Source organism: Petaurus breviceps, unplaced genomic scaffold (genome assembly GCF_028583685.1).
Source record: "Petaurus breviceps papuanus isolate PSGF00001 unplaced genomic scaffold, PetGlider_PUasm1.0 175, whole genome shotgun sequence".
NCBI classification, from domain to species: Eukaryota; Metazoa; Chordata; class Mammalia; order Diprotodontia; family Petauridae; genus Petaurus; species Petaurus breviceps.
The window spans coordinates 51383170-51405025 of NW_027185764.1; the positions used below are offsets into that span (position 1 = coordinate 51383170).

Sequence of the window (21856 nt, forward strand, 5' to 3'; positions counted from 1 at the left end):
CTCTAGATAACTTGAGGTGCCTCTCTACTTGGTAGGAAGCACTGACTAAACTCCGAACTGCTGAGCAATCTGTCATTTCTCAGTTAAGAAAAAATGCCTTGCAATGAACTCTGTACATTTCATAATTTTCCCTTTAAAAAGGAAAAAAACGAACCACAAAATAATTGCTTACTCAGCACTTGTATCTGCATGAAGATTGAAGGATGAGATAGCTTTTAAGTGCCTCAGACTGGGTAGTGATAGAAAACCAGAGAAACTGGTAGACTTTTCCTTTAGAGCAACCCTCTTTTTGGGTTACAGATCAAAGTAGCCTATGAGATGTACAGGTTGTGTTGTTGTTTGACCAATGAAATTATGATGTGATGGGTGAGGTCTTGACTTGGCTGTGAATTGGATTTAGGTGAGGCAGTCACACAAAGTCCTCTCTCTTCCAGAAGTCCAGTGGCAAGACAAGAATCAAGATGACTGGCTATGGCCCGGTATGGAGTGGATGGCCTTGGCGTCTCAGACCTCTGAAGCTCTGAGCACTCCACAATGCTTGCTTCTACCTCCTTGGTGGCCTTTGGAACAAACTGTTCTCTTCCACCCATTCCCTGGAGTGAGTTTCACATGCTAGGGGTAAACATCCCCCTAACTCAGCAACAGGTTTAAGGCCGTTGGGTTACTCTCAACCTGGGTTAGCCTGTCTACTGGGTGGTTTTTCAGGGCTGTGGCCGCTGCATGCACTGCAGTTTCTTGGAACCACAGGTGAGAACCGGGTGAAGGTGGTTGGTTGGTTGGTTAGTTGCTGTCCTTTGTGCTTGCAGAGGACCAAAATGATGTTACTATGTGTCTTACTGTGGCTGATCAGACCAATAAGAGCCAGGAGGGTTCTACCACAAGTCAGGTACACGTAGCTCATGGGAACACTTGGAGTGGAGATGTCTCTAAATTTGCACATCTCATTTCTTTTGAGCTACCACAATTCTGCTTTGCTCATAGAGCAGAGCGCCACTTTGATGCAGTCAGTCTTTATGCTAGAGTCTCTCCATCATGCAATCGATTCCAAAGTTCTTCAGAGAGACCTTCGAGAGTGTCCTTGTACCGCTTCTTCTGACCACCATGTGAGTGCTTGCCTTGTGAGAATTCTCCATAAAATAGTAAATAGTCTTTTTGGCAGGCATACCTTTGGCATTCAAACAATGTGGCCAGTCCATCAGAGTTGTGCTCTCTGAAGTAGGGTTTGAATCCTTGGCAGTTTAGCTTAGGAAAGGACCTCAGTGTCTGGTACCTTATCCTGCCAGGTGATCTTTAGAATCTTCCTAAGACAATTCAAAAGGAAGTGATTCAGTTTCCTGGCATGGCGCTGGTATCTTGGCCAGGTTTCACAGGCATCCAACAGGGAGGTCAGCACAGTGGTTCTGTAGACCTTCAGTTTGGTAGTCCCACACTTTTCTTCAGAGACTCTGAACACTTTGTTAGCTCTGGCAATGCATGTGTCCACCTCAGTATCAACCTCATTATGAACAGTAAAGGTAAACACCAAAGGTGGATGAGTATCCCTGAAGGGGACTGGGTAAGCCCTCACACCAAAGGTGCTAGTCCTCCCTGAATATCCCATATACCCCATGAAGTATAGATGGGAACAGAACAACAGCCCTATCGTCACATACCAAAGAAGATGTAGTCATAGATAGTGTGAGAAGAGCCGATTGGTCCTAGGTGGTGTTTCAAGGTGTGTGTTTACACAGATAAATAATTGCTTTAATTTCAGGTCGGCACACAGGACCGTGTGTTTATTCCTAGGGTCATAGGATCATGCCCTCAGAGTCTGTCTAGCCTAACCCTCTCATTCAGCAGATGAGAAAACAGAGGCTCAAAGAGGTTACATAACTCAGCGTCAGAAAACATCAGAAGCAGCATTTGAAACCAAACCTTCTGACTAGAGGGAGAACTGGCATTCTTCCCACTCTACCAAGCACAGTCTCTCCCAGCCCTGCCTTGTATGTGTCCTGACTCCTGAGCAAGGGCACTGGGCAATTTGGGCATCTCTATTTGTCACGTGGAAATCTCTCGCTCTCTGGAAGATGGCCAGGGAGATTCTCTCAGTACTAAGTACCTAGTTTCAAATTAAGCCTCTGTAAAGAAACAGAGGGTATGAACCCCTGTTGCTGACATAGCAGAAAGGGGCTGAACAGGGAGGAGTTTATATATATATATATATATATATAAAATTCCGCCACTATATAAGGAAGAGTACAAGACGGACAGTCAGAATTTCCTGGGATAAGGCTAGGTGGCACTGTGAATAGAGCACCTGCCCTGGAGTCAGGAGGACCTGAGTTCAAATCTGGCCTCAGACACGTAACACACACACACACACACACACACACAAACTAGCCATGTGACCTTGGGCAAGTCACTTAACCCCAATTGCCCTCCAAAAAGAAAAAAAGAAAAGAAAAGACCTCTCTGTGGATACTGAGTAGTGACTGATGAAATTGTCTGAGTAGTGATTGATGAAATTGTGATTTACTTGTGACCTAGGGGTGGATGGCTTTTGTATTTTCCACTACCCCTTAAGAGGGTACTGAGTAGTGACTGATAAAATTGTAATTTAATTGCATCCCATGGGTGGAGGGCTTTGACTTTTGTACTTTGTTTCCCTTAAAGAGGCAAGCCTCCTTAAGGATGATTGAATGATTGAATCACTAAATAATTATACTTTGTTTAAAACTATGTGACTACTTTGGTGAAAACTATGTCACCATTTTAGTGATAAGTTGTTGAGTTGGGACATGGTGAATGCTGTATTTTGATTTTCTGTAACATTCTGAATGCCGTACCTTGATTTTCTGTGAATGTTTTGCTCTGATTTGTTATTGAATAAATAGAGAGTTTGCTATACTGTGTAATCAGAACCTTGAAAGCTGTTCACAGCAGCAGTCCTCTGGAAAACTGCTTGTTTGTGGCTTTACACCAAGTGAGACTTTGTGCCAAACTCTAAGTCCCCTGGGAACACTAGTGGAACAAGGTGCCCAGTGAGAATGTCATAGCCAGCAGGAAGCAGTGTGATGTCACCAGAAGACACAGATCTTCCTGCCTTTCCATGTGTGTGCTCTGGGCACATGTATTTTCTATGAGTGTGCCCCTCATGTACCATCCTCAGACATGTCCACTCTCTTCTCTGGTGTCATGTATATTTATAGGAAAGTGTGCCCCAGATTTATAGAGGAAGGGTTTCATTGCAAATTTTCTTACTGTACTATTTCATTAAATGCCTTGACTTTGATCTAATAATGTCCTCTGGATGACTTAGAAGCAAAAAAAGTAAACTCATTGGTGAGGGTTCATAAGTGATAGTTTTGATTGTATGTAGAACCACAGAATAACTTGAACTTGGGGTAGCTATTCTGGAGATTCCAAGTGTGAGAAGAGGTGCCCCATGTGTTATATATCCTGGAGAGAAGGAATCATGGAGGAAATAGAACTTGAACTGAGCCTTACAAGATTAAGAGCATTTGGACAGTCAGAGGGGGGAAGGAAGATTTGCAACAGCCTAGGCAGGGCCAATGGCTTAAATGAATACCTGTTACCTGGGACTGGCCCTGTGCACAGGGAGAGTAGGCAGCTACATATATCATTACATAACAAATTTTTTTTTTTTGCTTTTTGGAGGGGGGAAGGCAGGGCAATTGGGGTTAAGTGACTTGCCCAAGGTAACATGGCTAGTAAGTGTTAAGTGTCTGAGGCCGGATTTGAACTCAGGTCCTCCTGACTCCAGAGCCGGTGCTCTATTCACTGTGCCACCTAGCAGCCCCTTCCAAACTCTCCTTTATCCCTCACCAGGGTTCTTAAAATGCTTCTTGCACTTTATGGACAATACTTGAAATTCTACAATAAGAGATTAATTCCTTTGGCTTTAGAGCAGGGAGTGGAGGGCAGAAGAGGGCATTTGGGAAGCTGCCAAGCATAGTATAGAGCAGAGGGTCTTAGACCTTTTCTGTGTTATGTTCCCTTTGGCAGTCTGGTGAAGTCCATGGACTCTTTCTCAGAATACTACCTTTAAATAATTGAATGAAATGCTAAATTTCAGTTAGAAGTTAGTGAAAATAAATGATGCACTTTTTTCTTTTCCTGATCCAAGTTTCTAGACATCCTGAATCTATTTATGGATCTCTTGCATGGACTCAGATTAAGAATCCCTACTTTAGAGACTTACTTGAGTGATTTGTGCCCTGGAGTAACATCTGGGGCTGATTGAATTAGCATTTTAGACCCAGGTTTACGGTTAGCTAGAGGAGGTAGGGAGAGGAAACAGATCTGTTATATCATTGATCAAACAGTCCTATCGATAGTGATGAGCATAGAGAGTATATGAGGAGACTATGAGATCAGACCAGGTCACAAGCGAGGCTGGGTGGCCCCTGGAGTCCTGAGCATGATCCTCTTGTTGGCTGCTGTATGTGCCCTCCTACTTGCCCTTCCCTTGGCAACAGAGTAAGGACACTTGGGTCATTGGAACCTTCAGATTGTGTGTGTGTGTGTGTGTGTGTGTGTGTGTGTGTGTGTGTGTGTGTGTGTGTGTGTGTGTGTGTGAGAGAGAGAGAGAGAGAGAGAGAGAGAGAGAAAGAGAAAGAGAGAAAGAGGGAGACAGAGAGAGAGAGAAAGAGGGAGAGAGACAGAGACAGAGACAGAGAGAAAGAGAGAGAACGCATGCGCGGCTTTCTGCATCTGGTAGAGAGTTGGGTGATTCCAAGATGTGGCCAATGTCTGTACATGCTGAATCTCTGAGAACATTGTCTCTGAAACACTTTGTTCCCCTAAGAGCATGTCTGTACCAAGGTCTTGGGAAATTAAGCAGTTCAGGAATGAGATACCTGAAAGACTATCTTTTGTTATGTATTTTTTTGATTGATAGAGCTCTTTAGGAGACTTCTATTTGCTGCATCGAGATTTTGTAGGCAGTGTGATGTAACAAAAAGATCACCAAATTCAGAATTAGCATCTAAAAGTTCTAAACTTGTTTATAATACTACTATATTGCATGATCTTGAGCAATTCACTTGATGTCTCCAAGTCTCAGTTTCCCCATATGTAAAATGAAGAGGTTAGATACCTAGTTTAAACATTATAGCACTATTATATAAGTGAGGCAAAGCAATGAGCATTTATTAAGTGCTTATTGTTAGGTGGTGCAATAGACAGAATTCCTAGAGTCAGGAAGACTTATGTTCCTGAGTTCAAAACCAGCCTCAGACATTTTGCTAGCTGTGTGACCCTGGGCAAGTCACTTATTCCTGTTTGTTTCAATTTTTTCATCTATAAAATGAGCTGGAGAAGGAAATGGCAAACCACTCTAGTATCCTTGCCAAGAAAACCCTAAATGGTGTCACAAAGAGTTGGTTACAACTGAAAACACCTGAACAATATGTGCCAGAAAGGTAGTCTCTGCCTTCAAGGAAGTTATAGTCTAATTTGGGAAGACAACACAAAAAAAGGGAACTGAGAACAGTTTTTACAAATACAACTCCAGAGTTTTGCAATTGTGATTACTCATGAGCTAAGGCTTCTTACACTGGGTTAAAATTCACAACTCCTAAATAGAGACAATATATTATATCTTATCAGCTATTCCTACTTCAGTGTGAATGTATTTAGAATTAGATGCCTACCTCAGAGTAAATTTGATGAAGAGAGAAGGGAGAGAGTTTGAGGATGGTAATTATTTGTCTAGTGGGTTGTTGTTTGTCCATCATTCTTGAAGAGGACCCTGAAATCTGGGAGGTGATGCTGTGATTTGCAAGTGAATTGGATTTAAGTGAGGTAGGGCTGTGCAAAGTCACCAGCCTCTCTTTCTCCTCTGGAGCCATCTGGGTCCAGTGGCCAGATATGGATCAGGACAACTGGATTTAGCCCAGGATGCAGTGGGAAACTTTGGCCTTTTTAAGCTAAGGTCTTTAAAAGGTCTCAGTTTCATCTAGTGGGAAAAAGGGTATAGAAAGGTAAGGGCATTCTAGAGAAAGGGATATGGAAAGAAGTCAGAGATCTAAGACAAATTTTACCTCCACAATTTTAGCTGGGTTGGCACAGTGGATAGAGCAACTGGTCCTGGAGTCAGGAGGACCTGAGTTCAAATTCAGCCTCAGACACTTACTAACTGTGTGACCCTGGGTAAGCCATTTAACCCTGATTGACTGCCTACCCCACCCCCCCAAGTAATTTACCTGGGTTTGATGCCATAGCTAATGTGAATGACACCTCTAGAATGAGGATATGGACTAAATAATCTTTGAGGTCCCTCTTAACTTGTAATCTGGTTACCCTATAATCCTATGGACGTTGATGTTACTGAGTAAATAGTTATATACTCTCTGAGTGGCAAAATAATAGATTGTGCTTGTATCATCATTATTGTTATCAAGCTAATGGTTTATGTCAATTGCTACTGGCTTCTTCACGGTCTATTAGAAAGACTAACAGGTCTTTGTGGGACTTGCTAAAACAATAAATATATTTTTCTATTTGTGAAGCTAATTTTTTGAGCCATCTTTTTATGGAGTAAGAGCTCCTGAAGGGGCAGTTAAATCAACAAACCACTTGATTAAGAATAGAAATGTCAAAGAGGAACAATTTACTGATTCTGATACTTGGTAGCCAATACAATGTATACAAATGGAATTGGACAGGAATGCTCCCTTATTTATTATTATTATTTTGGATTTTACTCATCCCTCAATTCATAATGCATTTAATATACACTTAACGAAATGAAATATTGATTGATTGGGATCATAGGATCCTAGATCTAGAACCAGAAGGGTCAAGACAAGGTGATTGCACCAGTAGATCTAGAATTCTGAAGAGATAATTTTTCAACTCATGGTAGGTGATTATAAAGAAAAGCTTCATGGAGAGGGTAAAATTTCACCCAAGTCTTAAAGGACAGGTAAAATGCTGCATATTCTTTTTGTTTATGCCTCTATTATGCATTTATTACATAATATTTAGCAAAGATGATATATTTGAAGGGGGAACTCACGTCTTAGAGTGACCTTTACCATGTCAAACTTATAGTAGGTACTCAATAAGTATGAATTGAAGTGAATTGCCCAAGGAATATCTTAATTGGTTTTCCCACATCAAATTCTCACATTCTTAGATTACTGGAGGTTAGTCATCACTTTTAGATATAAAAATCCTTTGTCATTCTGTACATAGAATAATTGACATAAAACTGGTATTTCATGCACATACTGCCATGAATTCAGTATGAACAGAGTTCTATTTTTGATTTTTTTGGGGTTGAATCTACACAATTTAGCAAGCAAACAAATCTCCTTTGCCTCTTCAGAGAAGAAACATCGTCAGCAGATTAAAAAGAAGAGGCTGGTTTAATCATTTCATAGTTTGTTGGCATCTCCATTGCGGCCCAGGAGGGAGGGAAGGGGAGAGTGGACGTGTACAAACTGGCAAATTTTCCTACTTTGTACCAATTCTAACAAGGAAAAAGTCTTGTCAGAGAGGGGCCTGAAACTCTCGGCTTCCGTGAGATTTTGCATTTGCTCTGGGTTGTCTTTCTCCGCAGTATCCTTGCTTCTCATTAGTCCAGATGATAAAACACTATGTGCTCCTGACATAAAATTTCCCTGAGTCAGGTCACTTTGTTTTAATACTCTAGTGGTGGTGATTCCGGTACTCCTGGTTCAAACTGAGTGAGTGGTTCTGCCGTGCAGATAAGCCACAGTGACTTGCCACAAGCCATGTTGTGTGATCCCTGCCTGGTTAACCTTAGTCACATCAATCAAGACGTGCTTCTATTCCAAAATTTTTTCCAAAACCTTTTTTATTTTTAGAATTTATTTTGATCCATAATGTCACCTAGCTTTCTGAATATGGAGTCCTATTTTGATATCAAGTGAAAACAGAACCCAAAACTTAGCTCTTCCTTTAAAAGTTTTTATCTACCTTAGAAGTATTTACCAGCCAATGTGTTCTGGTCAATAACATCTCCACATATCACTTTAGCTCCTTAACCTGAGGAAATAGAAACATATGCCTACAGCAAACAATAAGTGTAGTTTACCCAGGAAAACAATTCCCTGCTGAATCCATACTGAAGAGTTAAGGAAAAGAAGAGAAAAAAAGGTAAAATGATACTAATTTGATCCATACATTGGGAAGAGGCAGAGGTAGGCCAGTGGAGAGAACACAGGAAGATTTGAATTCAAATCCCATCTCAGACACGTACTAGCTGTATGACATTGGGCAAGTTATTTAACCTCTATTTATCTCAGTTTTCTCATCTGTAAAATGGGGATAAATAATAGTACCCATCTCCCAAAGTTGTTGTGAAGATACCTGACTGATGTCATGGTTCTCTTTGAGAATGAAGGGCTAACAAAAACAGCCAAAACAAGATAAAAATGAGATATTTGTCAAGTGCTTAGCAAAGTGCCTGGTAGACAGTATGTGCTATATAAATACTACCTGTTATTATTGCTGTTATTATTATTATTAGTATATAATTAGGTCTCTCATCCGATTCTTCAATTTGGGGCCTTTGGCTGCATGTCTGTTTGTATGGCTGGGTTAAATGACTTCCCCAGGTAGTAAGTGAAATATTTTCTTATTCTTACACCTAAAAAGAAGATAGAATTATTTTTCTGGAGTTTAACCAGCTTATGCGTCATATCAAAATCACTTGGTTTGCTCATTCAGTGCGGAATTGCTGCTACAGGGAATTATGACTAGCTCATTTCTCTAATTGGATCAGCTCCATTTTAATATCTGCCTGAGTAGGGAGACATGTGTCTGAGCAGGTTGCTTCGACTTTTTTTTCCCTCTCTAACTGTAGAATGTGCATTCAGTGTCCAATTCATAATAAGTCTGTCTATGTAACAAACAGTGTACTGATTTAGAATGAGTCAGCTCTGAGTAGTGCATTGAGGGCAATGGATAGGTTCTTTGTCAGTGTGAGCTACTACAACATGTAACTTCCAATGAAGAACATCAAAAGGGAATGGCAGTAAAAGATCTCGTCAGGGAAATGTGCGATGGAAAAGAAGATGGACTGGTCATTTGCAGAAAGTGAGGGGTGACAGATGGATAGCCCAAGGGGCCCATCAGAGAGTGGGGAAGGTCTGTGGCATATTGCATGGACCCCCAGTGATAAATGGGGAGAACTACTTGATTATAAGTTCACGGATCCATCTAAGTACGGGATTGGTATGAGTATTTAGGGGGTTAGAAAACCCGTTTGGGGTAAAGCTTTAAAATGCCAGAAGACATAAAGGGAAAGGCCAAGTTACAATTGGCATGATGGTCTGTATTTAATTTCTACCAGGAAATAATAGCAGTTATTTCTGAGAACCTTCATTGTTCTCAGAAATCTTCCATAGATCGCTCCAAATATATCAGTGGATGTTTTCAGTAACATTGTAAAATACTGAAACACTGAAAATCCCCCCCTGCCTCCAGCCCCTTGCAATGAAAAGGAATAGTAAGGGGGAAAAGAACAGTTGAACCCTATAAACCCCTTTCCTTCTTAATTAAGAAGCATTTCTTGGAAACCCTCAGATTTAGGCTCTGGCATGGAACAACATGGAATCAATTTTATATCAAAATATAAAGTCATAAATAAGCAAATAAATAAATGTAGGAGTTCAATGAATGAATGACACTTGTACATGCTGCTTTACATAAGTTAGTTCATAGGCTATAAGAGGAAAGCAAGAAGTGTAGAATTCTGTGTTAAACACACACACACATGCACACATACGTACACAATCATCCTCAGGGACATACTTACCATAATGGGCTACTTACTGCCGTTGTCTAATTAGTAGCTGCAGAATTTAGGACAGGATTGTATGGCAGGCATAGAAAATCTGTTGTGTCAAAAAAAAAAAAGTGAAATAGGCAGAAAGCAAAGCAATCAATGGAATCTTGGTTATTGAAATCATTAACATGATATAAAGATGATATTCTATTTTAGTCTTCCATTAGAATGGAAACATCTGAGCTGTGCAACACTTTAAAAAACTGAGGCCCCCGAAGATTGGATTATGGACTTTGGAGTTCGAAAAGGTTTGATTTTCTTTTCTGGGACTATCCTTGTAAGCCAGTAGTTTATGAATTTAGAATTATTTCTTGAAGAGAGATCAACTTGAAACTCTCTCTCAACTTTTACTAGATTTTGTTATTGTTTGTCCTTCATTCTGGAAGAGGACCAATGACATCAGGGGGGTGATTTATTAGAATAAATACTGCTTTGGGAGCCCAGAGGATTTGGGTTTGAATTCAGATTTTGCTGTTTATTAGCTGTGTGAAATGAACATTACAGCATTGGGTTCTTTCTCCATAAAATGAGCGGGTTGGGCGAGATAATCTCCAAGTTTCTTTCTGGTTCTAAATGCTATGATCTATGTAACTGCTGGAAACTCCAGTGTCCTAATTAGTCTGTCTGCCTCTGTTCTCACCCACCTCCATCCTTGGCACTGCTACCAATTTGATATTCTTAAAACGTAGTCCTGACGTGTTCACTCTTCTGCTCAGTAAACTTCAGTGGCTCTCTATTTCCTTTAGTATTAATAATAAAATCCTGCTTGTCATTTAAAGCCCTTCATGACCAGGCTCCAGTCTACTTTTATGTTATTATTACAAATTGCTACCACAAATCTACTCTCAGGTTCAGCCAAACTGGTAAGAGAAATGATTATTTCTCTCTTGTATTAATAACTAATTATTGAATTAGATTCAAGGATTTTCCCCTTTTCTACCTCTTTGTTCAGAAATCAGCCCTTGCAGGTTATGCAGGCAGCCTTGGAAGTTCAGGGTTGATACTGAAAGGGAAAACTCAGATCTGTTCAAAAGATAATATTATCTATGTTTTATTGTATTTTTATGTATTTCATTAAAAATCTCTCAGTTACATTTTAATCTGGTTTGGGCCAAATTTGGGAATGTTGTAGGCCACTTTTGGTGAAGTGGATAAAGCTAGCTTTACCATCTGAGAGACCTAGGTTTGAATTCTGCCTCTGATTCATATTGGCGGTGGTATTGGGCAAATCTCAGTGCCCCAGAAAACTTCCCAAGAGCGTAAATTGCAAAGCAGGTGTCCATTTGTATCAGTAAAGAGAGTTGCCCTGTATATAATAATCATAAATATCTGTTGAATGATTGATCCTTCACTGTACACCTTAAACAGATCTACCTTTTCTATTAAGTAACCAACAAACATTTATTTACTCTGCCTAAAGCACTGGGGTGATCTAAGATATAGTCCCTGTTTTCAAGGAATTTATCTATTTTCAGAAATAAGTTTACATACATGAAACAACATTGACTAATGATATCATTTAAGTGGTCAGTCATGTGGTAAAAATATTTTTTTTTTGCTGTTTAGAGGGGCAAGGAAGGGCATTTGGGGTTGTGACTTACCCAAGGTCACACAAGTGTTAAGTGTCAGAGGCTGTATTTGAACTCAGGTCGTCCTGACTCTAGGGCCAGCGCTCTATTCACTGAGCCACCTAGCCACCCCAATGTGGTAAAAATCTTAAGAGCCTGAAGGAGTAGATGTATAAAGACTGGAGTGGTTAGAGAAGGCTGCATAGCAGTGGGACTCCAGAGGGGTGGTGAGTTATGAGTGGGATGTGAATAGTCCCAGGGACAAGAGAAGGGGTCTTTGGCCATTGTGGACCACAAAGGATTTTCCCTTCATAAGAACTCATGGTACTTTTTATCTATGTTTTTCATTTCATGCTTATTAGGTATTGTCTTGTGGTGGCTCTTATGTTATTTATGGCCTTTTATAGTTATAGTTTTATAGTTGGAGAAATCTTCCTGATATTGTGATTCTTGCTTTCCAAGCCTATTTCTTTCTCATTCAAAGGGAGAAGAACATGAGCTAGAGAGAGAGACTAAAGACTCTGGTACCCAACCAAGGATTTCTCTCTTATGTAATTAGAATATTCTGGGGGTGGGGGGGGATATTCACTAAGGAAATATTTGGAGAGAAAGTGGACAAATCTTGTGGACATAGGAAGGGCAGGATTTGTCTGTGCTCAGAGATAGATGAAGCTTATTTCTCAAGAATGGAAAGGCTGTCCCTGCATATGTTGAAGTCTTTACAAATACATTTTTCAGCTCTCTGCCATGAACACTGGGGATGGTGCTTCGTGGGGCCAAGTTAGGTGAGCCAATGTCTCAGGCTCTAGGCACAAAAGTGATTGCTGTAGCCTCAGAAGCATCAGCCTAGTTACACTTCTGGCCTTAGAATCAGTTTGGATAACACCTGTATTTTCCCTAGTGATTCAGAAATGAATTAGTGTTCTAGGGAACTCTTTTATGAATGACACTTAAAACTAGACCTGCCATTTCACACGATACCTTCACATAGCAGTTGCATGATGAATATTTGTTTACATTGGTTTGCATGTCACAAGGGAAAGAGCATTGGATCTGGAGCCAGAAAATTTGGGCTTGAGTCCTGGTTTAGACATGATAATCTGTGTGACCTTGGGCAAGTCATTTAATCTTTTTGGGCCTCAGTTTCCCCTTACCCAGTACTCCAAGAAATTGGTTTACATGGACTAGGGCCAGGCTTGGGGATAGCTCCCCAAATGCCCTCTATTTAACTCACTTTTTCCCAACCCACATTTGCTTCCAGGAAGTCTTAGAATATAAATCAAATATAGCGAATGTCTTCTAGACCTTCGCAGATGTGACTAGAATGTGACTCATGCAAGTATTCAAGGTAATAAGTCATGGTCACAGCAGAGGGCAAAGTAATGATACTATAAGGTCAGAGATTTAGAGTAAGAAGGGATCTTAGAAATCATCAAATAGGGGCAGCTAGGTGGCATAGTGAATAGAGCACCAGTCCTGGAGTCAGGAGAACCCGGGTTCAAATTGCCCTGCCCTCTCCCCTCCAAAAAGCCAAAAAAAAATCATCAAATACCACCCTCTTCATTATACGGATGTGGAAACTGAATACTATGGAGTTTAAATGATTTGCCCAAGGTTATATAATAGGAAGTGACATAGCAAGGATTTGAACCCAGATTCTTTGGCACCAAATACAACCTTTTTTGGTGTTATATTGTCTGTTGGTCAATAGAATAGGGGATCTAAGGTTTGGTATGGGTGGAATTGACAACCAAAAAACTAAGTGTGGACAATGTGCAAGGTGAAGTCATATTTGGGAACCATTACGGGAGATAGATCCTTACTTTCTGGATGGTTTTGTGGTAGGAATCTATGTCTTTGAGTTTTTGTTTGCTTTTCCCTTATGGGTACCTCATCTGCTGTTGTGAAAAGGAAAAGAACTTTGTGATTAATACTATGTTAGGGAGTATGACAGGTCAAATTATACTATCCAGAAAACTAAAAGTTTTACAGTAAGAAACATGATAGAAAATTATAGTATGGGAGGATATGCTTTGGTCTTTTTTTTTTTTTTAAAAGCAATAGGGGTTAAGTAACTTGCTCAAGGTTACATGGCCAGTTATTTCTGGGTGTGGTGCTGAGTATCTGAGCCCGGATTTGATCCAGGTCATCCTGACATTGGAGCCGGTGTTCTTACTCACTGAGCCACCTGGCTGCCCCTAAGCAATTGGGGTTAAGTAATTTGCTCAAGGTTACACAGCCAGGTGTTTCTGGGTGGGTGCTAAGTGTCTGAGCCCGGGATTTGATCTCCAGGTCATTCCAACACTGGAGCCAGTGCTCTTACTTGCTGTGCTACCTGGCCGCCCCACAGAGGTGGTAACCTGCCAGTGCTCTCTAGAATGTCTTTTTTGGACAGTCACACAAAATCTACTCATTAGCACTATGATGAACAACCAGGGGAGAAGGCCCATTGTTAATTATAATCATTTGCTTCCTCATATTGTGGTTTAGACCATTACTCTTCCAGTTCTAGGGTCCCATTTTTAAGCTGCTTCTCCCTAGGATGACATAGAGAAAGTAGGTGAATCTTTCCAGGGATGTCTTTTATTTTGTTTTAGAAGTCTAGGTCCTAGAATGCTTGAATTTGTGGTTGCTAGAGAGGTAACCAACCCCTAGTTTGGTTCTGTTCAGTATCTCCCCTTTCTCTCTCTAGAAGTCTGGGTCCTGAATTCTCCAAGAACTTGACATTGTTTAGGAAGCGTCTCTTCCTCTTTCCATGAAGTCAGAGTTCAAGAATTCTCTCCATAATCATCCAGAAGACTGGGGTCAGGAACTCCCACCACTCTGCCATGTTATTATTCCTTTTTACATGACTGCCATCTTAAAAGATGGCTGAGAAATTATGCCACTGCCTTTCCACAGCTGGTTCTGCAAAGTCTAGGAACTCCCTTCTCTGGCTTCATGGGAGAGAGTACATCTGACTGCAACGTTCCTCTCTTTCAGGCAACCCAGCTCCTGAGGTGGAGGTGGAGGAGGCTGTGTGCCTGCACAGACTTATTATTTTTTTCCATGAGAGAACCAAGTTCACTCTTAGCTCTTCAGTTTTTTGACTCAGAAGAGGGGCAAAAAAGTTATGACAATCTGCAATGATAATTCCCTTTTAGAGACCCACATGCACCCAATTCATCCCCAATTGGTCTACAGCAGCCCAAGTTGTTCGATTCATCCCTGATCAATGATATTCGAGGAGGTGCCTTTATCCTCAGTAGGGTGTGATGGAGCAAGTTCCATAGTAACAATTCCATTGAGAGGACTAGAGTCTATCTCCACAGGGAGATGTGATTAAAGCCCCAAACAAAGGTTCACCCCCCATAAACTCATCATATTGTAAAACAAAGGGTTTGACTGGAAGATTTCTAACGTAGCCTCCAGATCCATATCTATGATCCTGTGAACTAACTACCAATCCATAACACAGCTTCTTACTGTCTACTTCTTGCATTACTGAGTCTTAATGACTGTTACAGTAACTTTAACTCCCATGTAGGCTTTTGTGTGTTCAACCATAAATCTCAAATCTCATTAATGTTGCCCATTACAATACCTCTAATAATGTGCTTCCCTGACCTCACCAACTATTCTATGGTTGTCCATTAAGAGTAATTAACTCCCCAGATCAAACCACCCCAGGTAAAAAGTTTTCTGGAAGTCTGTGCCCACTCAAAACCATATCTTACAGACCCTCATGGATGTATTTATTTTTACTAGTCAACCAAAAGAGTAATTAAGAAAAGCAGCAGTAAAACATTTCCCTCAGAAACCTGGGGTATGTGCTCACAAATATATGCATTGTTGTTTTTTCTTTGTTTTTGAAGAGGACCCATGGCATAATGGGGTGATGTCTTGACTTGGCATGAATTGGATTTAAGTGAGGTAGAGTTGCACAAAGTTGTCAGCCTTGGTCTCTCTTCTTGAGTCACCAAAGTTCAGTGGCAGGACAAAAGTAAAGATGCCTGGCGATGGCCCAGGATGTAGTGGATGACCTTGGCATCTTTGATGTTTGACCAAGCTCTAAGTGCTCTACAGTACCTGCTTCATCTGCCTTCATGACCCTTGGAACAAATTGTTCTTATCTACCCAGTCTGCTGGGAAAAGTCTTCACATACTTGCGGTAGACATCTCCTTAATTCACTGACAGGTTTAAGGCCCTGTGGGTTGCCCTCAATCTGGTTTAGCCCATCTGCCAAGACAGGAGTATGGCTTCTACACATGTTACAGCTTCTTGGAGCCACAGGTGAGAGTTAGGTGAAGGTAGACACCAAAGGTGGATGATCAGACCTGGAAAGGGATTGGCAAGCCCTCACACCAGAGGTGCTAGTCCTCCCTGGACCCCTCAAACCCCCAAAATACATACCATCAGTGAGAAAGAGTAGACACATGTCAGGAACGTGTGGTCAGGGTACATGTAGTGGGGGTGGCATATATAAGGAGAACATATGGCTGGGGTACATGCAGAGAGGAGCATCCACATAGAGAATATGTAGCCAGGGGCATGTATATGAAGGGACAACTTACTATAATGCTGCCTATGTCTCTTGGTGATATTATCACAACATTTCTATGAACACAACTCGCTTCTAGTCTTGTGTGGTGTGAAGTTTCTTCCAGATGTATGATTGATGCTGGATGTGTAGGTTACTGTGTTGATTCTTTAGTTGATGTTGGTCATTGCTATTTTTAACTTCTCTAGGTATAAGGTTGAAGAATTTTTCCCTGCTTCCAGCTTCTGGCTTCAGTTGTAGTCCTTAGTTAAGGTACTGTCTTTCCTCTTAGGAAGATTAACTAGACTCCACCTTACTTTTATTTAAAGCCTATAGGCTTTTTTCCCCTCTAGCTCTTTTAGAAAACCAAAAACTTTTACACAGTCATCAAACTAGGAAAGAAAAATGCCCTTCCCCCCACCTTTTTCTTCCTTCTGAAGGGTCTGTTTGTTTCTTGAGACCTTGGCTAGAAATGGCTTTCGTCTCCAGAATGAGATGATTGGATGCCAAGCTCTTTTGAACATAGAGCAGAAACACTTCTTTTTTTTCTATTTATTTATTTTTTAAATGCTTTATTAACTTCTAATTTACATCATTCGTTTCCACCAGATTTTGAGTTACAAATTTTCCCCCGTTTTCCCCCCACCCATCCCCCCAAAACAGCAGTCCCACAGGATATCCCCACCTCCAATATGCTCTCTCCCATATTTTCTCCCATACCCATTTCAACTTTTCCAGTGGATCTCTATGCCTCAGTGCCTGTATATCTTTTTTTTTCTTAATAACATGTAAGATGGTATTAATAATAGTATATATATACACACACATATATATATATGTATTTGAATATTTGATTTTAAAACTTTCAGTTCCAGATTCATTCCCTCCCCCCCCCGGCCTCCCCCCCCTTCCCTTGGTCCCCCCCCCTTCTCCCTCCCCCCCCTCTTCTCCTGGAGGGTGAGATCCCCTATTTAGTGTGTATTTCCCTCCCTCCTCAAGCCAGATTCAATAGGAATAAGGTTGACCCATTCCGTTTTGCCTTCCTATTCTTCCCCTCCATTGTAACCATTTTCCCTTGCCTCTTCTGTATGAGATAGTTTGCCCCACTCTGTCTCTCCCCATCTCCTCTTATTATATTCCTCTCACCTCTTAATTTCACCTTTTAAGTATCATCCCTTCCTGTTAAATTGGTCCTGTGCCCTCTATCTATGTATACCTGTAAACGTATATACACACATTCACATATGTATTCATATGCCCGCATACCCTCATATAAAGACATATATATATATATATATATATTTCTAATCCCTTCAACTACTGAGAAAAGTTTCATAAGTTACAATTATTGTTTTTCCATGTAGGAATGTGTAAGGGTTATGGGATTTAAAGATCTCCCATGCCCCATGGACGTGCTGACATAGCAGAGCAAGAGAAAGTGAAAAGCCGAGCTAACGGTCCTGCGGTTGGCAGTTGGCGGCGGTTGCCTTTTTTTTTTTTTTGAGTTAGGACCCCTGCTGAGTACGGCCAGGGGCTGGAGCTGCTGGGAGCAGGACTTTCTGCTAAGGACTCCTGCTGAGGACTGCCAGGGGCCGGAGCTGCTGGGAGCCCACTTCCAGGGCGCTGGGTGGTTGCTGTGAGTGGGGAGAGGAGGACCTTTGCCTGAGGTAGCCTGTTCTGTTTTAAAGGCTTGAGAATGTGGGTGCTTTCTACTTTATCTACCTGTGCCAATGTCATAACTACTCTGATGGCTTTCACTTTCTGGTTTTGGGACTCAGTCTTTTGGTATCTTAATAAATTTTCTAGTTTATTTCCCCAAATAGCAAACCTGATGTATTTTGTGATGGATAATTATATCAGCATATTTGTAATCTCTATAGGCATTGTGAATATGGCATTGCTGATACAGAATGTTAATAGTTCAACTTTGGCCAGGTGGCTCAGCAAGCAAGAGCACCGGCCCCAGTGCTGGGACGACCCGGATCAAATCTGGGCCCAGACACTCAGCACCGCACCCAGAAACAACAACTGGCCGTGTAACCCCGAGCAAGCCACTCAACCCTGATTGCTTTAAATAAAAAAATAGTTCAACTTTGATAAGTTCCTTATGATTTCTTTTCCCTGTTTACCTTCTCATGCTTCTCTTGCTTCTTGTATCTAAATGTCAAATTTTCTATTCAACTCTGGTTTTTTCAGCAAGAATGCTTGAAAGTCCTGTATTCCACTGAATGACCATGTTTTCCCCTGAAACATGATACTCAGTTTTGCTGGGTAGGTGACTCTTGGTTTTAATCCCAGCTCCCTTGACCTCCGGAATATCACATTCCAGGCCCTTCGATCCCTCAGTGTAGAAGCTGCCAGATCCTGGGTTATCCTGATTGTGTGTCCACAATATTCAAATTGTTTCTTCCTGGCTGTTTGTAATATTCTCTCCTTAATCTGGGAATTCCAGAACCTGGCTATAATATTCCTAGGAGTTTTTTTTTTTGGGATCTTTTTCAGAAGGTGATTGGTGGATTCTTTCAACCTCTATTTTGCCCTCTCGTTCTAAAACATCAGGGCAGTTTTCTTTGAGAACTTCCTGGAGGATGCTTTCCAGGCTCTTACTTTGGTCATGGCTCTCAGGCAGTCCAATAATTTTTAAATTATCTCTCCTGGATCTATTTTCCAGGTCAGTGGTTTTTCCCATGAGATATTTCACATTGCCTTCTATTCTTTCATTTGTTTGGATCTGTTTAACAGCATCTTGATTTCTCATAAAGTCATTAGCTTCCATTTGCTCCAATCTAATTCTGAAGCAATGATTCTCCTCACTGAGCTTTTGAGATTCTTTTTCCATCTGGCAAATTCGACTTTTTAAGGCATTCTTCTCCTCATTGCCTTTTTGAGCCTCCTTTGCCATTTGAGTCAGTCTGTTTTTTAAGGTATTATTTTCTTCAGTCAGGTTCTTGACTCTCATTTCATAATTTTCTTGCATTGTTCTCATTTCTCTTCCCAATTTTTCCTCCACTTCTCTTATCTGCTTCTTAAGGTCCTCTATGGCCTGTAACCAGCTTGTATTTTCCTTTGAAGCTTTTGGTGCAGGAGTTCTGACTTCACTGTTTTCCTCCTGTTCCATGCTTTGCTCCTTCTTATCCCCAAAATAGGAGTGTAATATTGGAATCTTCTGTCTGCTTTGTTTCCTTTGCCTGCTCATTTTGCCACTCAATGATTTGACTTTTGGGCTTTTTGCCATAGTAGGACTCTGCCACCAGACAGGGGAGTTTTTGTCCCAAACGCTGGGGTTTTCTCAGCTGCCAGAGGTATTAGATGGGTGCCCTCTCTGAGGTCTCCACACGCTCTGGCAAGCTGGACACACACCCCAGGACCTCCACCCTAGACTGCAATCCAGATCCAAGCAGGTTAAAGCAAGAGCTATTACCCCTCAGACTGGTGCTTGTTCCCGCTACACTATGCAGGCCAGGAGCTGAAGCCGCCATATGGCACTGGCTGGCTGTGCTGGCGTCTCAGCAGTTTCTCGCCCTGGGGGTAAAAGCCACGCACTCCCACTTCCTGGGTCCCAAAGTCCAGACTGCACTGGCCTCTCACCTTGTCCTTCACATCTATGTATTGATAAATCTGGAAACGGCCACAGCTGCTGCTGATCTGGAGTCCCTCTGGCTGGCGGCTGGTCAGGCCTGCCCTGGGGCTAAAGCCTCAGCGTGGTGCTGGGCTCGGCTCCCAGAGCTTTGCGCTGGCCGATTCCTGCCGGCCTGCCGGGCTGTCCTCGGTGGGAGGTTAGCTTCTCTGTGTCATTTTGTGGGTTCTGCAGCTCCAAAGTTTGTTTAGAGTCCCCTTTTTACATGGATTGGGGAGGGTGGAAGCCAGAGCCGCGGGAGGGTCATGCTTCTACTCCGCCATCTTGGCTCCGCCCCAGAGCAGAAACACTTCTTGCTAACTAGCGGCTTCCAAATTTAAATCTATTTTCTAACCTATATTTCCTGCATCTTTGTTGGGAGTCTCCTTCTGACTTAAGGTCAGAAAGTCTATGTAACTTGATACTTAATTTCTGTATGCTAAACTTTTCTCAGAAGACATCTACGTAGAAGCTACTCTTCATTCCAGTATATTGTCGGGGGCTCCAGGGTTCTGGGGTTCTTCAGTGTCTCAACTCCAGAACTCTTTTGTTCTACTATGTCCATGAGTAGAAGAAGGAAAAGGCACAAGAGGAATACTAAGATGAGGGAGCAAGGTTATTATTATTTGTACCCTGTCTAACTACATTCCTGATCTCTCATAAAACCCTTTCCAAGTTTTGAGACTGAGCTACTTGGTATCTTTCTTTTTTTTCTTATCTTCCATTCTCTTTCATTCTCACTGTTTGCTTCAGACTCAAGTCATTGTTCTTATCTCTTCAACTGAGTTCAGCTCCCTGTATCTTTTGCTACTACAAGGATTGCCATCTGTTGGATATTGGACCAATTAGGATTGAATCTTAGGATTTGGTTGTTTCTTACTGATGTATTATAACTGGAGTTAAGTTTTTAAAATAGGAAAAACAAACAAACAACTTAGTACTTGGTTACCTTAACTCATTTCCTTGCTAATTTCTGTGTCCTATATTCTATTGCCTGAATAAGATTGTCCAGGCTCACCCTAATATACTAACAGACTCATAGTACCACCTCCCTCCCCAGTGCCAACTTAAGCCTACAAAAGAAAGGTCAGTGAATGGTTTCTTCAGATAGAATAAGTTTATGCTTTTAAAATAGACTTGTTATTTGTAGAGAGTAACAATTCCCCTTCATTTTTGAATAATATCTCTATTTCTTACCTGCTGAAAACTTGCTAAACTGAAGATAAGTAAATAACATTCATGCTTAGTTTAAAGAGAAAAGAGATATTTTCGGGGGTAAGAGAAAATGAAGGGAGAATGCAGAGGATACTGCACTGGGAAGAATGGAGGAGGAGGAGGAACTTACATCTTTTCATTTTTACATGATAGAATTGGAAACTACTCATTTCACTCTTAAAATGGGGCATATAATTTTCATAGTCTCAAGTAACTCAATGAGTGATTAATGAGAAAGCTTAAACATTATTTTGTTGAAATGCTGAGTGGATTTCTCTATTCTTCCATAAATAAAATAGACTTGTCCTTTTCTTCCTTTTTTTCTTTTTGGCTTTTAAATAACCACTTTTACTTTTAAAAGAAAGCTGCCTAGATGCAACAGTAGATTTTAATAAAGGTGAGCCTTGGAGAAATAAAAGGGCACCATGAGATTTAAGAATTTTACAAACTTGAAGATTATTTCAATCTTTTTAACATCTTAATGAGACCAGAGAAAATGAAGAGTGGGGAAGGGGGAAAATAAATACTTAAGAAATCTTTACTTTGGGACAAGAGGGTTTCCAGACTCTGCACTTCCCAATCCTTGTTTATCACCGCTACTGTTAGTTGCTCAAGGGACCCATATGGTGCTCCAAAGTTACTCTGACCCAGAAGTCAAGTAATGGGTATTTAGTTGTAAATGACCTACCTGTAGGCTACCCTCAATTATTCTCTCAGTTATCCTTTTCACATCTAAATCAGTGAGCCCAGTGATTCAGTATGATTTATTAAATGTTTATCTTTAAGATGTTAAATTTTTTTTCAATAAATGTTTAAGTACCTCCTATGTGCAAAGCTTTGCTCTAGGCCCACAAGTGTATTACAGAGATGAATGAGACAAGCTCTCTGCCCTTTAGACAAGCCTGAAGATAAGATATATAAATTAAAATAGCATGTGATAAGTATAAAGTGAAAAGAAATACTCTTTTGAGAGTTCAGGGAAGATAGAAAGGACTTCTGATGGAAGGAAATTGGGAAGGCTTTTTGGCATTTGAGTAAGATTTCAGCAGGTGGAGATGGGGAGAGGATAAGGAAAAGTCTTAAGCAGAGGCCTGTAGTTTATGAAGCTCTGGATGTA

General features: G+C 41.0%; 1 long non-coding RNA gene across 1 annotated transcript in view; it reads left to right on the top strand.

The window, feature by feature from the left end:
• The first annotated feature begins 382 nt into the window (after positions 1-382).
• Positions 383-21856, top strand: part of LOC138159127 (uncharacterized) — a 57908-nt gene continuing 36434 nt past the window's right edge. The window contains exon 1 of the long non-coding RNA XR_011167815.1: positions 383-747. This is a non-coding gene — a long non-coding RNA (uncharacterized lncRNA). The remainder of the gene's footprint in view (positions 748-21856) is intronic.